The 17,500-nt window shown below is 38.7% G+C and overlaps 1 protein-coding gene across 8 annotated transcripts in view; it reads right to left on the reverse strand.

Moving 5' to 3' along the window:
- rd3 (retinal degeneration 3, GUCY2D regulator) overlaps positions 1-17,500 on the reverse strand; it is a 34,122-nt gene that overhangs the window by 5,231 nt on the left and 11,391 nt on the right. For 3 of the 8 annotated variants that reach the window (XM_062035060.1, XM_062035067.1, XM_062035065.1), the window contains exon 2: positions 1,834-1,916. The exons of 2 other annotated variants lie outside the window; for them this stretch is intronic. The gene's annotated coding sequence lies outside the window, so the exon portion shown is untranslated. Of the gene's footprint in view, positions 1-1,272; positions 1,556-1,833; positions 1,917-17,500 lie in introns of those variants that run through there. 3 more of the 8 variants (XM_062035061.1, XM_062035062.1, XM_062035064.1) reach the window with 2 other exon arrangements.

Here is a 17,500-nt window from a genome sequence, read left to right on the forward strand (position 1 = left end):
AGTCTTAACTTGAAATAAATACACTCTATACATTGCTAATGTGGTAAATGACTATTCTAGCTGCAAATGTCTGGTTTTTGGTGCAATATCTACATAGGTGTATAGAGGCCCATTTCCAGCAACTATCACTCCAGTGTTCTAATGGTACAATGTGTTTGCTCATTGGCTCAGAAGGCTAATTGATGATTAGAAAACCCTTGTGCAATCATGTTCACACATCTGAAAACAGTTTAGCTCGTTACAGAAGCTACAAAACGGACCTTCCTTTGAGCAGATTGAGTTTCTGGAGCATCACATTTGTGGGGTCAATTAAACGCTCAAAATGGCCAGAAAAAGAGAACTTTCATCTGAAACTCGACAGTCTATTCTTGTTCTTAGAAATGAAGGCTATTCCACAAAATTGTTTGGGTGACCCCAAACTTTGAACGGTAGTGTATATATATATATATACACACACATTTTTATACACATATATATAAGTGTGTGTATATATATATACATACACACACACACATATATATATATACACATATACATTTATATATGAATGTGTATATATATATATATATATATATATATATATATATATATATATATATATATATATATATATATATATATATATATATATATATATATATATATATATATATATATATATATATATATACACACACACACATATTCATATACACACATTCAACAGCAACCGCTGACCCAAGTAGGTAAAAAGTCAAAATACAAGATATTAAAAAAAAAAAGTAATCAAAATATAAAGACCCAAAATAAAACTTGGATACAAGTAAAACACACAGAGCAATCAAATCAAGCAATAAACAAAATTACCAAAATAATTAAAAGGGCATCAATGTGCTAAAGTTCTTAGTTGAGTATGCAGCAAAATGCAATTGGAAACCATAGCAACCACAATCATAAACATGTTTGTAAATTCACATGACAGCCCGTAATCCACCAAAAAAGTATTACTTCAATCATCACATAACACAATATTAGTGTGTCACACACACACACACACACACACACACACACACACACACACACACACACACACACACACACACACACACACACACACACACACAGTGTCGAAGGAAGTGGCTTGTCTTTAATCTGAAGTTAATCTGTTCACTTTACACAGATGCATGCCTCATATTCTGTTCATACAATTATTAGGCACTATTTTAGTGTAGTTTAAATATATAAGAATATATATTTCGACTATAATAAATATAAATATGTACAATTTCTTACCTCCTTTTCTCCTTGGCAATTAAAACAAAAAAAAAGGCAAATATGTTAATAAAGAGAAGGCTTCGTCAGTTGGATGCTGTTGAGACAAGCCTGGCTCTCCCCCCTGGTCCTCTCGCCATTATCTCTGCATCACACACACACACACACACACACACACACACACACACACACACACTTCCTCCCTGGTGCCCCCCTCCCAAGGCCTGCCTTCACTTGTTGCACCGCGACTGTAGGTCGGGGGCACCACCATCTCCGGCAGGAGATTGAAGATGTGCTTATGTCCCTGGGTTCTGTGCGTGCGTGCGTGCGTGTGTGCTAGTCACTGTTGCTATGGCAACAAGCCTAAGCCTATTTGTCCACAATAAGCTCCCCATCAGCTGAGAGGGAGCGATGAAGAGGCAGATAAAGAGGTTTGGAAATCAAAGGGGATTATTTTGAGGGTGGTGTTTTTTTGTTGTTTTTTTTAAACATGTGCAAAAGGGGTGTGTGTGTGTGTGTGTGTGTGTGTGTTATTATCCATGCGTGGAAATGAGCCTCCCGCGCAAAATGAGTGCCACTGACCCGTAAACGCCTCCGTGATGAGATGCTCTGCGAAAGAAAAGCGTTCCAGCGATGTGCTTCTGGATCGGAGCAACGTGAAGGTTCTGTTGATGACAGATACAAACCCTGTTTCCATATGAGTTGGGAAATGGTGTTAGATGTAAATATAAACGGAATACAATGATTTGCAAATCCTTTTCAAGCCATATTCAGTTGAATATGCTACAAAGACAACATATTTGATGTTCAAACTCATAAACTTTTTTGTTTTTTTTGCAAATAATAATTAACTTAGAATTTCATGGCTGCAACACGTGCCAAAGTAGTTGGGAAAGGGCATGTTCACCACTGTGTTACATGGCCTTTCCTTTTAACAACACTCAGTAAAGGTTTGGGAACTGAGGAGACACATTTTTGAAGCTTCTCAGGTGGAATTCTTTCCCATTCTTGCTTGATGTACAGCTTAAGTTGTTCAACAGTCCGGGGGTCTCCCTTGTGCTATTTTAGGTGCCACACATTTTCAATGGGAGACAGGTCTGGACTACAGGCAGGCCAGTCTAGTACCCGCACTCTTTTACTATGAAGCCACGTTGATGTAACACGTGGCTTGGCATTGTCTTGCTGAAATAAGCAGGGGCGTCCATGGTAACGTTGCTTGGATGGCAACATATGTTGCTCCAAAACCTGTATGTACCTTTCAGCATTAATGGTGCCTTCACAGATGTGTAAGTTACCCATGTCTTGGGCACTAATACACCCCCATACCATCACACATGCTGGCTTTTACACTTTGCGCCTAGAACAATCCGGATGGTTCTTTTCCTCTTTGGTCCGGAGGACACGACGTCCACAGTTTCCAAAAACAATTTGAAATGTGGACTCGTCAGACCACAGAACACTTTTCCACTTTGTATCAGTCCATCTTAGATGAGCTCAGGCCTAGCGAAGCCGACGGCGTTTCCGGGTGTTGTTGATAAACGGTTTTCGCCTTGCATAGGAGAGTTTTAACTTGCACTTACAGATGTAGCGACCAACTGTAGTTACTGACTGTGGGTTTCTGAAGTGTTCCTGAGCCCATGTGGTGATATCCTTTACACACTGATGTCGCTTGTTGATGCAGTACAGCCTGAGGGATGGAAGGTCACGGGCTTAGCTGCTTACGTGCAGTGATTTCTCCAGATTCTCTGAACCCTTTGATGATATTACGGAGCGTAGATGGTGAAATCCCTAAATTCCTTGCAATAGCTGGTTGAGAAAGGTTTTTCTTAAACTGTTCAACAATTTGCTCGCGCGTTTGTTGACAAAGTGGTGACCCTCGCCCCATCCTTGTTTGTGAATGACTGAACATTTCATGGAGTCTACTTTTATACCCAATCATGGCACCCACCTGTTCCCAATTAGCCTGTTCACCTGTGGGATGTTCCAAATAAGTGTTTGATGAGCATTCCTCAACTTTATCAGCATTTATTGCCACCTTTCCCAACTTCTTTGTCACGTGTTGCTGCCATCAAATTCTAAAGTTAATGAATATTTGCAACAAAAAAAAAATGTTTATCAGTTTGAACATCAAATATGTTGTCTTTGTGGCATATTCAACTGAATATGGGTTGAAAAGGATTTGCAAATCATTGTATTCCGTTTATATTTACATCTAACACCATTTCCCAACTCATATGGAAACGGGGTTTGTAGATGAGCAATAATATTTGTTCATTGGAACAGAAAAAGCTTTTTTGAAGTCAAAGCAACTGTCAGGAACAATTGTTTGTTCTCTGAGCTTTACTTTTTTCTTAATTCTCACACGCACACACACACACACACAAACACACACACACACACACACACACACACACACACACACACACACACACACACACACACAACACACACACACACACACACACACACACACACACACACACACACACACACACACACACACACAGGTGATCATCACTTGTGGGGGACCAGCCTTTCTACAGGTTGTGGAGGCATAACATTTTTTAGGTAAAATGGCCACTGCCCAGTTAGCTTATACACGTCTTTAAATCTCTGGATTGATGTAGTAATGTGCTGATCATTCTTACTGGGGACCCTGAGGAAAAAAAGAGTTAATATGGTTCATGGGGACCAAATTTAAATCATTTTGCATAATTCACACAAATTTGTACGTGACTACTGAGGACCATTTACAAAAAAAAAAGTTCAAATTAGATGTTAAACATGTTTACTTTTCAGTAAACATGTTTTATGGGCCAAAGCTTAAAAATCACTTAGGCATCTTCAGAATGGAGCTGACTATCATTTAAAAAGGTTTCCCTTTAGGGGACCTGTTTTTTTGTCCCCATACCGTCAGAGGTCCCCTAAAGGGGACTGTGTAAACCAGGCGTCCCCCAAACTATGGCCCGCCAGCATCCAAAATCAGGCCCGCGGGAAGTCCCAAGTATAAAAAAATAAAATTAAAAAAATTAAAAATTAAAAATTAAAAATTAAAAAAAAAATCTATTTTTTTGTTTCTGTCTTTTCTTATCCACTTTGTACCGCTTGCCACTCACGGCGTCTCCTAGTCGCTCAGGGAAATCATATTGTCTAAAAATGCATTTTCTCATCGATAATGTGACATCATCGCGCGCGCGCGAAAGTGCGCTATATATATCTAATATATATATATATATGTATATATACACTACCGTTCAAAAGTTTGGGGTCACATTAAAATGTCCTTATTTTTCAATGAAGATAACTTTAAACTAGTCTTAATTTTAAAGAAGTACACTCTATACATTGCTAATGTGGTAAATGACTATTCTAGCTGCAAATCAAACCCCGGCTGAGTCATACCAAAGACTATAAAAATGGGAGCCATCACCTCCCTGCTTGGCACTCAGCATCAAGGGTTGGAATTGGGGGTTAAATCACCAAAAATGATTCCCGGGCGCGGCACCGCTGCTGCCCACTGCTCCCCTCACCTCCCAGGGGGTGATCAAGGGGATGGGTCAAATGCAGAGGACAAATTTCACCACACCTAGTGTGTGTGTGTGACAATCATTGGTACTTTAACTTTAACTTAAATGTCTGGTTTTTGGTGCAATATCTACATAGGTGTATAGAGGCCCATTTCCAGCAACTATCACTCCAGTGTTCTAATGGTACAATGTGTTTGCTCATTGGCTCAGAAGGCTAATTGATGATTAGAAAACCCTTGTGCAATCATGTTCACACATCTGAAAACACTTTAGCTCGTTACAGAAGCTACAAAACTGACCTTCCTTTGAGCAGATTGAGTTTCTGGAGCATCACATTTGTGGGGTCAATTAAACGCTCAAAATGGCCAGAAAAAGAGAACTTTCATCTGAAACTCGACAGTCTATTCTTGTTCTTAGAAATGAAGGATATTCTACTAAATTGTTTGGGTGACCCCAAACTTTTGAACGGTAGTGTATATATATATATATATCAAATATATGTATGTATGTATGTATGTATGTATGTATGCTTGTATGTATGTATATACGTATATACATACGTACCCCTGGTGTAAACAGAGTGATGTCCTCATTAAGTAAGCATTGCCAGATCACACACACACACACACACAAACACACACACAAACACACACACAAACATTCTTGTATTTGTTACCTTCTCGAGACCACCGAAAAATGGCACCCTTTCTAGATGTATAAAGATTTGTATTTACAACATTAATAATATATACATACTATGCAACTATAAAGGTAAGCTTTTATCTATTTAAATTTTTTGTGTGTAATTGGTTTTTAATCTTCACTATTTACTTAAATGTATTACAGTATGTCTCTATATACATTTTTTATTTTATTTGTTTCATTCATTTTGGCCAAAGGGGGAGCATTTCAATTTCTTTCACACACTTGTTATTACATATGTTGACCAGAGGGGGAGCACTTCAAATTTTTACACACGCTTGTTATTTCATATGTTGACCCGAGGGGGGAGCACTTTTAAAACCGACACACAGTCAATTAGAAAAATCCCTCCTTTTTGGGACCACCCTCATTTTGATAGATTTCACCACCAGATCTCTATTTTTTGTTTTTTGTAATGTACTTAAAGCCGGTGACAAAGGAGTCACGGACCACAGATGGCCCCTGTGCCGCACTTTGGGCAACGCAACTGTAGAAGCTAACTGTTAATGGCTACTATAGTCTTAGTAGCGTAGTGTATTTGTTCATCCTATGGTCACACATGGGACGCGGGTTGTCTTACGTCAGCACCGGAGGTCGTAAAATCAACTGTTCACCTTGCGTTTTTTGGGGGGGGGGATGAATAGTGAAGTCTTTTTTTAGCTTGTTTTATCATATATTGCTGCCTTTGCACCTTTTGTATGCACATTAAATCCATAAAAAATCCTGACTTTGGAGCAATGTTCACGGACTCTCTATTAGATGCAATGGTTTTCCGTATCGGGACCATGATTTTGGTCCTAACTCGTTCACCGGTCCTCATATGGAAGGTACTTTTCCTTGTTGGTGTCTAAAGAAGGGTAGAAATACAAGAACAAACACACACACACACACACACACACACACGTGTCCTGGCAGGTCCACCAATATTACAGTACACATATGCAGGGGTTGCCATGGCAATGACTAGATTCCACGGCACGTGTTGCCTCCAGCATTACTGCACACCAGGGGTCTCAAACTCCACAAGGCCAAAAAAATATGGCTGGCGAACCGCGAGATGGAGACCCGCTAAGCGTCAACATGTCCGCCCAGCTTGAGGGGAACAGATGGGAAGGCGAGCTCTTTCCTTAGGAGCCCGACATGACCAGCGCTAATCCCCTAAAGCCGTGTTTTTCCAACCACTGCGCCGCGGCACACTGGTGTGCCGTGAGATACAGTCTGGTGTGTCGTGGGAGATTATGTCAATTCACCTATTTGGGTTAAAAATATTTTATGCAAAGCAGTAATTATAGTCTGCAAATGAGGTGTTGTTGTTGAGTGTCGGTGCTGTCTAGAGCTCGGCAGAGTAACCGTGTAATACTCTTCCATATCAGGTAGCTAATTGCTTTGTAAACGTCGTGTCTAATGCTTAAACCAAAAATAAGCAAAAAGGAGAGTGCCCCTAAAAAAGGCATTGAAGCTTAGGGATGGAAAACGAAACTAAAACTGGACTGGCTACAAAGTAAACAAAAACAGATTGCTGGACGACAGCAAAGACTTACTGCGGAGCAAAGACAAAGTACATCCGAACATGACATGACAATCAACAATGTCCCCACAAAGAAGGATAAAAACAACTGAAATAGTCTTGATTGCTAAAACAAAGCAGGTGCGGGGAATATCGCTCAAAAGGAAGACATGAAACTGCCACAGGAAAATACCAACGAAACAGGAAAAGCCACCAAAATAGGAGCACAAGACACTACACACAGGAAAACAGCAAAAAACTCCAAATAAGTCAGGGTGTGATGTGACAGGTGGTGACAGTACACCTACTTTGAGACAAGAGCTATAGTGATGCATGCTTGGTTATGCTTTAAAGTCATATCCAACTATTGCCACAATGACTTTTACTGTCAATATCAACTACCGCAGTGTTTTTCAACCTTTTTTGAGCCAAGGCACATTTTTTTCATAGGCACACCACCAGCATCCATCCATCCATTTTCTACCGCTTATTCCCTTCGGGGTCGCGGGGGTCTCTGGAGCCTATCTCAGCTACAATCGGGCGGAAGGCGGGGTACACCCTGGACAAGTCGCCACCTCATCGCAGGCACACCACCAGCAGACATCATTAAAAAACGAAACTCAGTTGACAGTAAAAAGTCGTTGTCGCAATTGTTGGATATGACTTTAAAGCATAACCAAGCATGCATCAATGTAGCTCTTGTCTCAAAGTAGGTGTACTGTCACCACCTGTCACATCACGCCCTGACTTATTTGGACTTTTTTTGCTTTTTTCCTGTGTGTAGTGTTTTAGTTCTTGTCTTGCGCTCTTATTTTGGTGGCTTTTTTTTTTGTTGTTGGTATTTTCCTGTAGCAGTTTCATGTCTTCCTTTGAGCGATATTTCCCGCATCTACTTTGTTTTAGCAGTCAAGAATATTTCAGTTGTTTTTTATCCTTCTTTGTGGGGACATTGTTGATTGTCATGTCATGTTCGGATGTACTTTGTCTTTGCTCCGCAGTAAGTCTTTGCTGTCGTCCAGCATTCTGTTTTTGTTGACTTTGTAGCCAGTTCAGTTTTAGTTTTGTTCTGCATAGCCATCCTTAAACTTCAATGCCTTTTCTTAGCGGCACTCACCTTTTGTTTATTTTTGGTTTAAGCATTACACACCTTTTTACCTGCACACTGCCTCCCGCTGTTTCCGACATCTGCAAAGCAATTAGCTACCTGCTGCCACCTACTGATATGGAAGAGTATTACACGGTTACTCTGCCGAGCTCTAGACAGCACCGACACTCAACAACAACAACAACAACACATCATTTGCAGACTATAATTACTGCTTTGCAAAAAATATTTGTAACCCAAATAGGTGAAACTAGATAATCTCCCACGGCACAGCGGTTGAAAAACACTGAACTACCGAGTTTACAATTGTAATGTTTTCTGCTGGTGGTGTGCCTCCACATTTTTCAATGAACTAAAATGTGCCTTGGCTCCAAAAAGGTTGAAAAACACTGGCCTAAAGTGACTCCCAAAGCTCAAAGCCTCCCAGTTGGCCCGGATTCAAGCAGTAGTGTATTTATGCTTCATCATGACGGGAGCTGACCCAGGATCAGTTGTAAGCCAGTGCTGTGTGAACTTGTAGTCATGCTTTGCCTTTTGTTTTTGTCATTGTGCCAAAAAGGCAAGTGAAGGCAAGATTTTAAAGCAAAAAAAAACAAAAAAAAAGAGTGATATGATGTCGTGTCCGCCCTGAGATGGGTAGGTTGTGAGTTCAAACCCCGGCCGAGTCATACCAAAGACTATAAAAATGGGACTCACTACCTCCCTGCTTGGCACTCAGCATCAAGGGTTGGAATTGGGGGGTTAAATCACCAAAAATGATTCCCGGGCGTGGCTACTGCTGCTGCTCACTGCTCCCCTCACCTCCCAGGGGGTGATCAAGGGTAATGGGTCAAATGCAGGGAATAATTTCGCCACACCTGGTGTGTGTGTGACTATCATTGGTACTTGGGGACGGCGTGGTGCAGTTGGGAGAGTGGCCGTGCCAGCAACCTGAGGGTTCCTGGTTCAATCCCCACCTTCTACCAACCTAATCAGGTTCGTTGTGTCCTTGAGCAAGACACTTCACCCTTGCTCCTGATGAGTGGTGGTTAGGGGCCTTGCATGGCGGCTCCCTCCATCAGTGTGTGAATGTGTGTGTGAATGTGTGAATGTGGAAATAGTGTCAAAGTACCTTGAAGGTAGAAAAGCGCTATACAAGTATAACCCATTTACCATTTACTTTAACTTAACTTTGAGCTTTCCAATGCCAAAGGTCGAGCTCACAACAAGGTAAAAACTGTCAAACTTTGTATCCTATCAAAAAAAAACAAAAAAAAGCGGTGGACATAAAGTAGGTAAATCGCTTCTCAGCTGATTAGTCTGATGATCTGTGGGGTCAAAGTTCACTCCTAACTCGTGAAAAACCCTTATTGAGTCATACCTCATATTGACGGTCTTGATGAGGACTAAACAGATCCACCATTTTTTTTTTTCACGCAACCTCGCATACCAAAAAAACATTTTTACGTATCTCCGCTGCTTACAAACTCAGCACAGAAATCATTTGAAATGGAACACATAAGTTAAGTAAAGTACCAATGATTGTCACACACACACTAGGTGTGGTGAAATTATTCTCTGCATTTGACCCATCCCCTTCTTCACCCCCTGGGAGGTGAGGGGAGCAGTGGGCAGCAGCGATGGCCACGCCCGGGAATCATTTTTGGTGATTTAACCCCCAATTCCAAGCCTTGATGCTGAGTGCCAAGCAGGGAGGTAATGGCTCCCATTTATATAGTCTTTGGTATGACTCGGCCGGGGTTTAAACTCACAACCTACCCATCTCAGGGCAGACACTCTAACCACTAGGCCACTGAGTAGGTGTAGGTAAGTACTTTGGCTTCAGATCAAGCGAGGAAGCTGAAGCCCTCTTCCAGACCTCCCCACTCCCACTCTTGGCTTCTGCTCACGTTGAGGTCATGGGTCAAACGCTCCTCCCTCCAACTAAATACGGCGCCTTGAAGTCGCTTCCTTAGTGGGGTGTGAGGGCGGCTACTCCTGGAAGATGTGCAGCTCCTTCCACTTTCCACCATCTGCTCAAGCTCCAACTCCACTTTCTGCTCCAGCGCCGCAATCTACAAAAACCCAAAACTAGGAATGTCCGATAATATCGGATATTATCGGCCGATAAACGCTTTAAAATGTAATATCGGAAATTATCGGTTTCAAAAACTAAAATGTATGACTTTTAAAGACGCCGCTGTGTACACGGCCGTAGGGAGAAGTACAGAGCGCCAATAAACCTTAAAGGCACTGCCTTTGCGTGCCGGCCCAGTCACATAATATCTACGGCTTTTCACACACACAAGTGAATGCAAGGCATACTTGGTCAACAGCCATACAGGTCACACTGAGGGTGACCGTATAAACAAGTTTAACACTGTTACAAATATGCGCCACACTGTGAACCCACACCAAACAAGAATGACAAACACATTTCGGGAGAACATCCGCACCGTAACACAACATAAACACAACAGAACAAATACCCAGAACCCCTTGCAGCACTAACTCTACCGGGACGCTACAATATACACCCCCCCCCCCCCAAACACATCAACCCCGCCCACCTCAACCTACTCATGCTCTCTCAGGGAGAGCATGTCCCAAATTCCAAGCTGCTGTTTTGAGGCATGTTAAAAAAAAAGAATGCACTTTGTGACTTCAATAATAAATATGGCAGTGCCATGTTGGCATTTTTTTCCATAACTTGAGTTGATTTATTTTGGAAAACCTTGTTACATTGTTTAATGCAGGGGTGTCCAAACTTTTTCCACTGAGGGCCGCACACGGAAAAATTAAAGCATGTGGGGCCCATTTTGATATTTTTCATTTTCAAACCATAACAAAATATATGCATTTTTTATTTATTTTACCTTTAGGGGTCCCGGGGACCATAAAGGTTCTCAGTCATTAAAATGTTAAAAATAAGGCAGATTTTTATTTATTTATTATTATTTAACGCTTACAGTAAATCTCTATATCAACTTCAAGTTGATATAAAGTAATACAAATTAAAAAAAATGTTTTATGGCTTTTCTGTCAAAAACAACTTAGTTTTTTTTATAGTAAAACTGAAATGTGCAGTATTTAGTCATTAGAGCCCTAAAAGATCAATAATGCAGGACACCATTGATTTGAATTGTTTCATATTTTTGAGTTATCACAGTGAAAAGATAAATAAAAAATCACTAAATATATTTGGGATCCAAAAGGTGCCCCAGTCATAATGTGATACATTTTTATAAGGTTTTTCTTTTACTTTCCACACTTAAGTTAGGAGATCAACTTCAGATATATCTGTCCATTTTATGCTGGAACTATTATTTTGTTTGTTTTATGCTCTTTAGTCAAAGAAGACTTTGATGTTTGTATATGGCAACCACACAATATATGCAATATTTACCACATAAAACATTTTAAAGTGAAATATTTGAAGTTATTGTAGCCCTGAAAATAATTCATTATAACATGGATTTTTTGTCTTTTTTTTTTTTTTTTTGAGCAATGGCAAAAAAAGAAAAATAAAGAAAGACAAAGTAAAAAAAAAAAAAAACAGCCTACATGGCAGCTTTTGTGTCAACATTGCAACTTTTTCTCGTTCGATTTCACCTCATTCCACTTTTTTTAATGTTCTTTTTTATTTTTACAATAGTATTTCCAGAATGGGTGGCGGGCCGGTAAACAATTAGCTGCGGGCCGCAAATGGCCCCCGGGCCGCACTTTGGACACCCCTGGTTTAATGCATCCAGCGGGGCGTCACAACAAGATTAGGCATAATAATGTGTTAATTCCACGACTGTATATATCGGTATTGGTTGATATCGGTGTCGGTAATTAAGAGTTGGACAATATCGGAATATCGGATATCGGCAAAAAAGCCATTATCGGACCTCTCTACCCAAAAGCAGTGAAGTTGTCACGTTGTGTAAATGGTAAATAAAAACAGAATGCAATGATTTGCAAATCCTTTTCAACTTATATTCAATGAATAAACTGCAAAGACAAGATATTTCATGTTTGAATTGTGAAACAAAAAAATTTTTCTCGCAAATAATCATTAACTTAGAATTTAATGGCAGCAACACATTGCAAAAAAGTTGTCACAGGGGCATTTTTACCACTGTGTTACATGGCCTTTCCTTTTAACAACACTCAGTAAAGGTTTGGGAACTGAGGAGACACATTTTTGAAGCTTCTCAGGTGGAATTCTTTCCCATTCTTGCTTGATGGTTCTGGATGGTTCTTTTCCTCTTTGGTCCGGAGGACACGACGTCCACAGTTTCCAAAAACAATTTCAAATTTGGACTCGTCAGACCACAGAACACTTTTCCACTTTGCATCAGTCCATCTTAGATGAGCTCGGTTTGATGAGTTTCTGGGTGTTGTTGATAAATAGCTTTCGCTTTGCATAGTATAGTTTTAACTCGCACTTACAGATGTAGCGACGGACTGTAGTTACTGACAGTGAAGTGTTCCTGAGCCCACGTGGTGATATCCATTACACACTGATGTCGCTTTTTCCATTCAATAGTGCAGTGATTTCTCCAGACTCTCTGAACCTTTTGATGATATTACGGACCGTTGATGGTGAAATCCCTAAATTCCTCGCAAATAATGAGAAATGTTGTTCTTACACTGTTCGACAATTTGCTCACGCATTTGTTCACAAAGTGCTGACCCTCGCCCCATCCTGGAGTATTTCATGGAAGCTGCTTTTATACCCAATCATGGCAACCTCCTCACTCCTGTTGCCGAGGATCAGACCGCCAAGGGCACAGTCTTCGGCTGCCGCCCGGTCCACCTTGCACCCGCCGTCCTCTACACCCCCTCTAATGGGCTCACCACTCAAAAATGGGGCACGTTGCCTTTTCGGGCTGGGGACAGGCACTCGCCATCAAGCCCCACCCACAGAGGTGGTCCTCGGTGACCTGTGTCCAGGAGAGGGAAATCTGGTTCCTTGGTTTTGTCTTTCCATATAGGTCTTCCAGCTGCTCTTTGTGTGGTCCATCAACTAGGACCGGTTTGTCTCGGTGTTAGAATAATTATGTATATATTACCATCATAACTTTATACTTTATCTGTGCAAGTCTTTATCAGTGTTGTGTCCAGACTCGGCCTGCTGACGGCCGAGGCCGAACACCGCCGTGACGCAGACGGAGCAGAGACAAGGCGATATGGTCTGCGTCAACTCATTTTCATTTATTCTATAATTATATATTGTGTCTAACTGGAGTTGTCGAGATTCCCGCCTTCCCTCAGCGGGCTTGACTTTTAGAACGTAGTTTGGATCTGGAACTAGAATTGAACTCTGTCTCTGCTTGATTCCTTGCTTCTTGTCCGATTATTAGACGTCATCAGTGTTTGGACCTGACACTCGGGAGACCCTACCAGGGGCCACAGGAGCCCCCAGACAACATAACTTCTCGGATCATTGGTACACTCAAACTCCTCTACCACGATAAGGTGGCAGCTCAGGATTTTATTTTAATTAATGTAGTAATTTTTATTAATTTTTATTAATTTTTATTAAATTTTTATTAATCTTATTTTTTTTATTTTTTTTTTATTGTTTACCGGCCCGCCACACATTCTGCAAAAATTGCAAAATTGATAGTATTGCAAGGATTAAAAAAAACATTTAAAAAAATGGAATGAGGTGAAATCTAACGAGAAAAAGTTGCAATGTTGACACAAAAGCTGTCATGCAGGCTGTTTTTGTTTCTTTTGTCTTTCTTTATTTTTTTTTATTTTTTTTGCCGTTGCTCAACAAAAAAAAAAAAAGACAAAAAATCTATGTTATTATGAATTATTGACCTATTCATGGCTCCAATTACTTGAAAAATGTCATTTTAAAATGTTTTATGTGGAAAAAATATTGAAATATATTGTGTGGTTGTCGTATAAAAACATCAGTTTTCTTTGACACAAAAGAGTATAAAAACAAACAAAATAATAGTTTAAAAGTAAAATGGACAGATGTATCTGAAGTTGATCTCGTAACTTAAGTGTTGAAAGTTAAAAAAAACTAATAAAAATGTATCACTTTATTAGTGGGGGACCTTTTGGATCCCAAATATATTTAGTGGGATTTTATTAATATTTTCACTGTGATTACTCAAACATATTAAATAATTCAAATCAATGGTGTCCTGCATTATTGATCTTTTAAGGCTCTAATTACTAAATACTGCATATTTCCAGTTTTACTATAAAAAACAAAGTTGTCTTTGACAGAAAACCTTTTTTTTTAAAACTTTTTATCAACCTGAAGTTGATATAGAGCAGGGGTCACCAACGCGGTGCCCGCGGGCACCAGGTAGCCCGTAAGGACCAGATGAGTAGCCCGCTGGCCTGTTCTAAAAATAGCTCAAATAGGAGCACTTACCAGTGAGCTGCCTCTATTTTTTAAATTGTATTTATTTACTAGCAAGCTGGTCTCGCTTTGCCCGACATTTTTAATTCTAAGAGAGACAAAACTCAAATACAATTTGAAAATCCAAGAAAATATTTTAAAGACTTGGTCTTCACTTGTTTAAATAAATTAATTAATTGTTTTACTTTGCTTCTTATAACTTTCAGAAAGACAATTTTAGAGAAAATATACAACCTTAAAAATGATTTTAGGATTTTTAAACACATATACCTTTTTACCTTTTAAATTCCTTCCTTTTCTTTCCTGACAATTTAAATCAATGTTCAAGTAAACTTATTTTTTTATTGTAAAGAATAATAAAGACATTTTAATTTAATTCTTCATTTTAGCTTCTGTTTTTTCGACGAAGAATATTTGTGAAATATTTCTTCAAACTTATGATTAAAATTCAAAAAAAATATTCTGGCAAATCTAGAAAATCTGTAGAATCAAATTTAAATCTTATTTCAAAGTCTTTTGAATTTCTTTTAAAAAAAAAATTCTGGAAAATCTAGAAGAAATAATGATTTGTCTTTGTTAGAAATATAGCTTGGTCCAATTTGTTATATATTCTAACAAAGTGTAAATTGGATTTTAACCTATTTAAAATGCGTCATCAAAATTCAAAAATTAATCTTAATCAGGAAAAATTACTAATGATGTTCCATAAATTCTTTTTTAAATTTTTATCAAAAAGATTCCAATTAGCTAGTTTTTCTCTTCTTTTTTTCGGTTGAATTTTGAATTTTAAAGAGTCGAAATTGAAGATAAACTATGTTTCAAAATGTAATTGTCATTTTTTTGTGTTTTGTCCTCTTTTAAACCGTTCAATTAAGTATAAATATCATTAATTATTAATAATAACATAGAGTTAAAGGTAAATTGAGCAAATTGTCTATTTCTGGCAATTTATTTAAGTGTGTATCAAACTGGTAGCCCTTCGCATTAATCACTACCCAAGAAGTAGCTCTTGGTTTCAAAAAGGTTGGTGACCCCTGATATAGAGATTTACTGTAAGCGTTAAATAAAACATAATAATAATAATTTGACTTATTTTTAACATTTTAATGACTGAGACCCTTTTTCGTCCCCGGTAGCCCTAAAGGTTCAAAAAAAAAAAATCCATATATTTTGTTATGGTTTGAAAATGAAAAATATCAAAATGGCCCCCGCATGTTTACATTTTTCCGTGTGCGGCCCTCAGTGGGAAAAGTTAGGACACCCCCCCTGTCTTACACAAACTCACCGCTAGAGGGTAGAGTTTCCCTGTTTGTCAAAGTTGTTCCCTTCAGCATAAAGTCTTCACCAGTCCGTGGATGTTGCACACAGCAAATAGTGGGAGATATTTACTCAATCCTAGCAGTATCAGGTGGTTTTAAAAAGTACCAAATGAAGGGTGGGTGCTTATCAAAGCTTTACATTTTGGTTGAGAAAACAGACTGGACAGACTGGAACAAATAAATAAAACAGTGCCTCACCCAACAGAAAAAAGAAATCTACTCTGCATCAAAGGCAGTAGTAAAATAACAATAATAAAAGAGTGGCACCCTGCCTATGATGTAACCCCAAAATGTTGCTGGCTAACGCATGGAAGGAAGTTGTGGGTAAATGACATGAGTGTTGGGAAAAGAAAAACAAAAAAAATGCTGACATCCACATTTCATTGGCCTTTGTCCAGTTTGCCCTTTTCACTAGAAAAGCCAGTTTTGGCTGAGGTCAGCGGATCCACACAGTGAGACGAGCAAAGCAAAGATTACACTCATTAATACTATTCAAATGTGGCCAATGGGTTGATTTTTTGGATTATTTGTAGTCTAAAAAAAGGAGCAAATACACCAAGGTAGCTCAGTGTGATTTGTTTAAATGCATGCAAATCATTACATTCTAGGATTTAGTTATATATAAATATATATATACACTACCGTTCAAAAGTTTGGGGTCACATTGAAATGTCCTTATTTTTGAAGGAAAAGCACTGTACTTTTCAATGAAGGTAACTTTAAACTAGTCTTAACTTGAAAGAAATACACTCTATACATTGCTAATGTGGTAAATGACTATTCTAGCTGCAAATGTCTGCTTTTTGGTGCAATATCTACATAGGTGTATAGAGGCCCATTTCCAGCAACTATCACTCCAGTGTTCTAATGGTACAATGTGTTTGCTCATTGGCTCAGAAGGCTAATTGAGGATTAGAAAACCCTTGTGCAATCATGTTCACACATCTGAAAACAGTTTAGCTCGTTACAGAAGCTACAAAACTGACCTTCCTTTGAGCACATTGAGTTTCTGGAGCATCACATTTGTGGGGTCAATTAAACGCTCAAAATGGCCAGAAAAAGAGAACTTTCATCTGAAACTCGACAGTCTATTCTTGTTCCTAGAAATGAAGGCTATTCCACAATATTGTTTGGGTGACCCCAAACTTTTGAACGGTAGTGGATATATATATATATATATATATATATATATATATATATATATATATATATATATATATATATATATATATATATATATATATATATATATATAGTCAAAAGCTTACATACACTTGTAAAGAACATAATGTCATGGTTGTCTCTAGGGCTGTGAATCTTTGGGTGTCCCACGATTTGATTCAATATCGATTTTTTTTTCAATTCAACACGATTCTCGATTCAAAAACGATTTTTTCCCAATTCAAAAGGATTCTCTTTTCATTCAATACATAGATTTCAGCAGGATCTACCCCAGTCTGCTGACATGCAAGCAGAGTAGTAGATTTTTGTAAAGGACAATGTTTTATCAACTGATTGCAATAATGTAAATTTGTTTGAACTATTAAATGAACCAAAAATATGACTTATTTTATCTTTGTGAAAATATTGGACACAGTGTGTTGTCAAGCTTATGAGAAGCGATGCAAGTGTAAGACACTGTGACACTATTGTTCTTTTTTTTTAATTTTTATAAATGTCTAATGATAATGTCAATGAGGTATTTTTAATCACTGCTATGTTGAAATTGTAACT

The sequence above is a fragment of the Entelurus aequoreus genome, linkage group LG23 (genome assembly GCF_033978785.1).
Source record: "Entelurus aequoreus isolate RoL-2023_Sb linkage group LG23, RoL_Eaeq_v1.1, whole genome shotgun sequence".
NCBI classification, from domain to species: Eukaryota; Metazoa; Chordata; class Actinopteri; order Syngnathiformes; family Syngnathidae; genus Entelurus; species Entelurus aequoreus.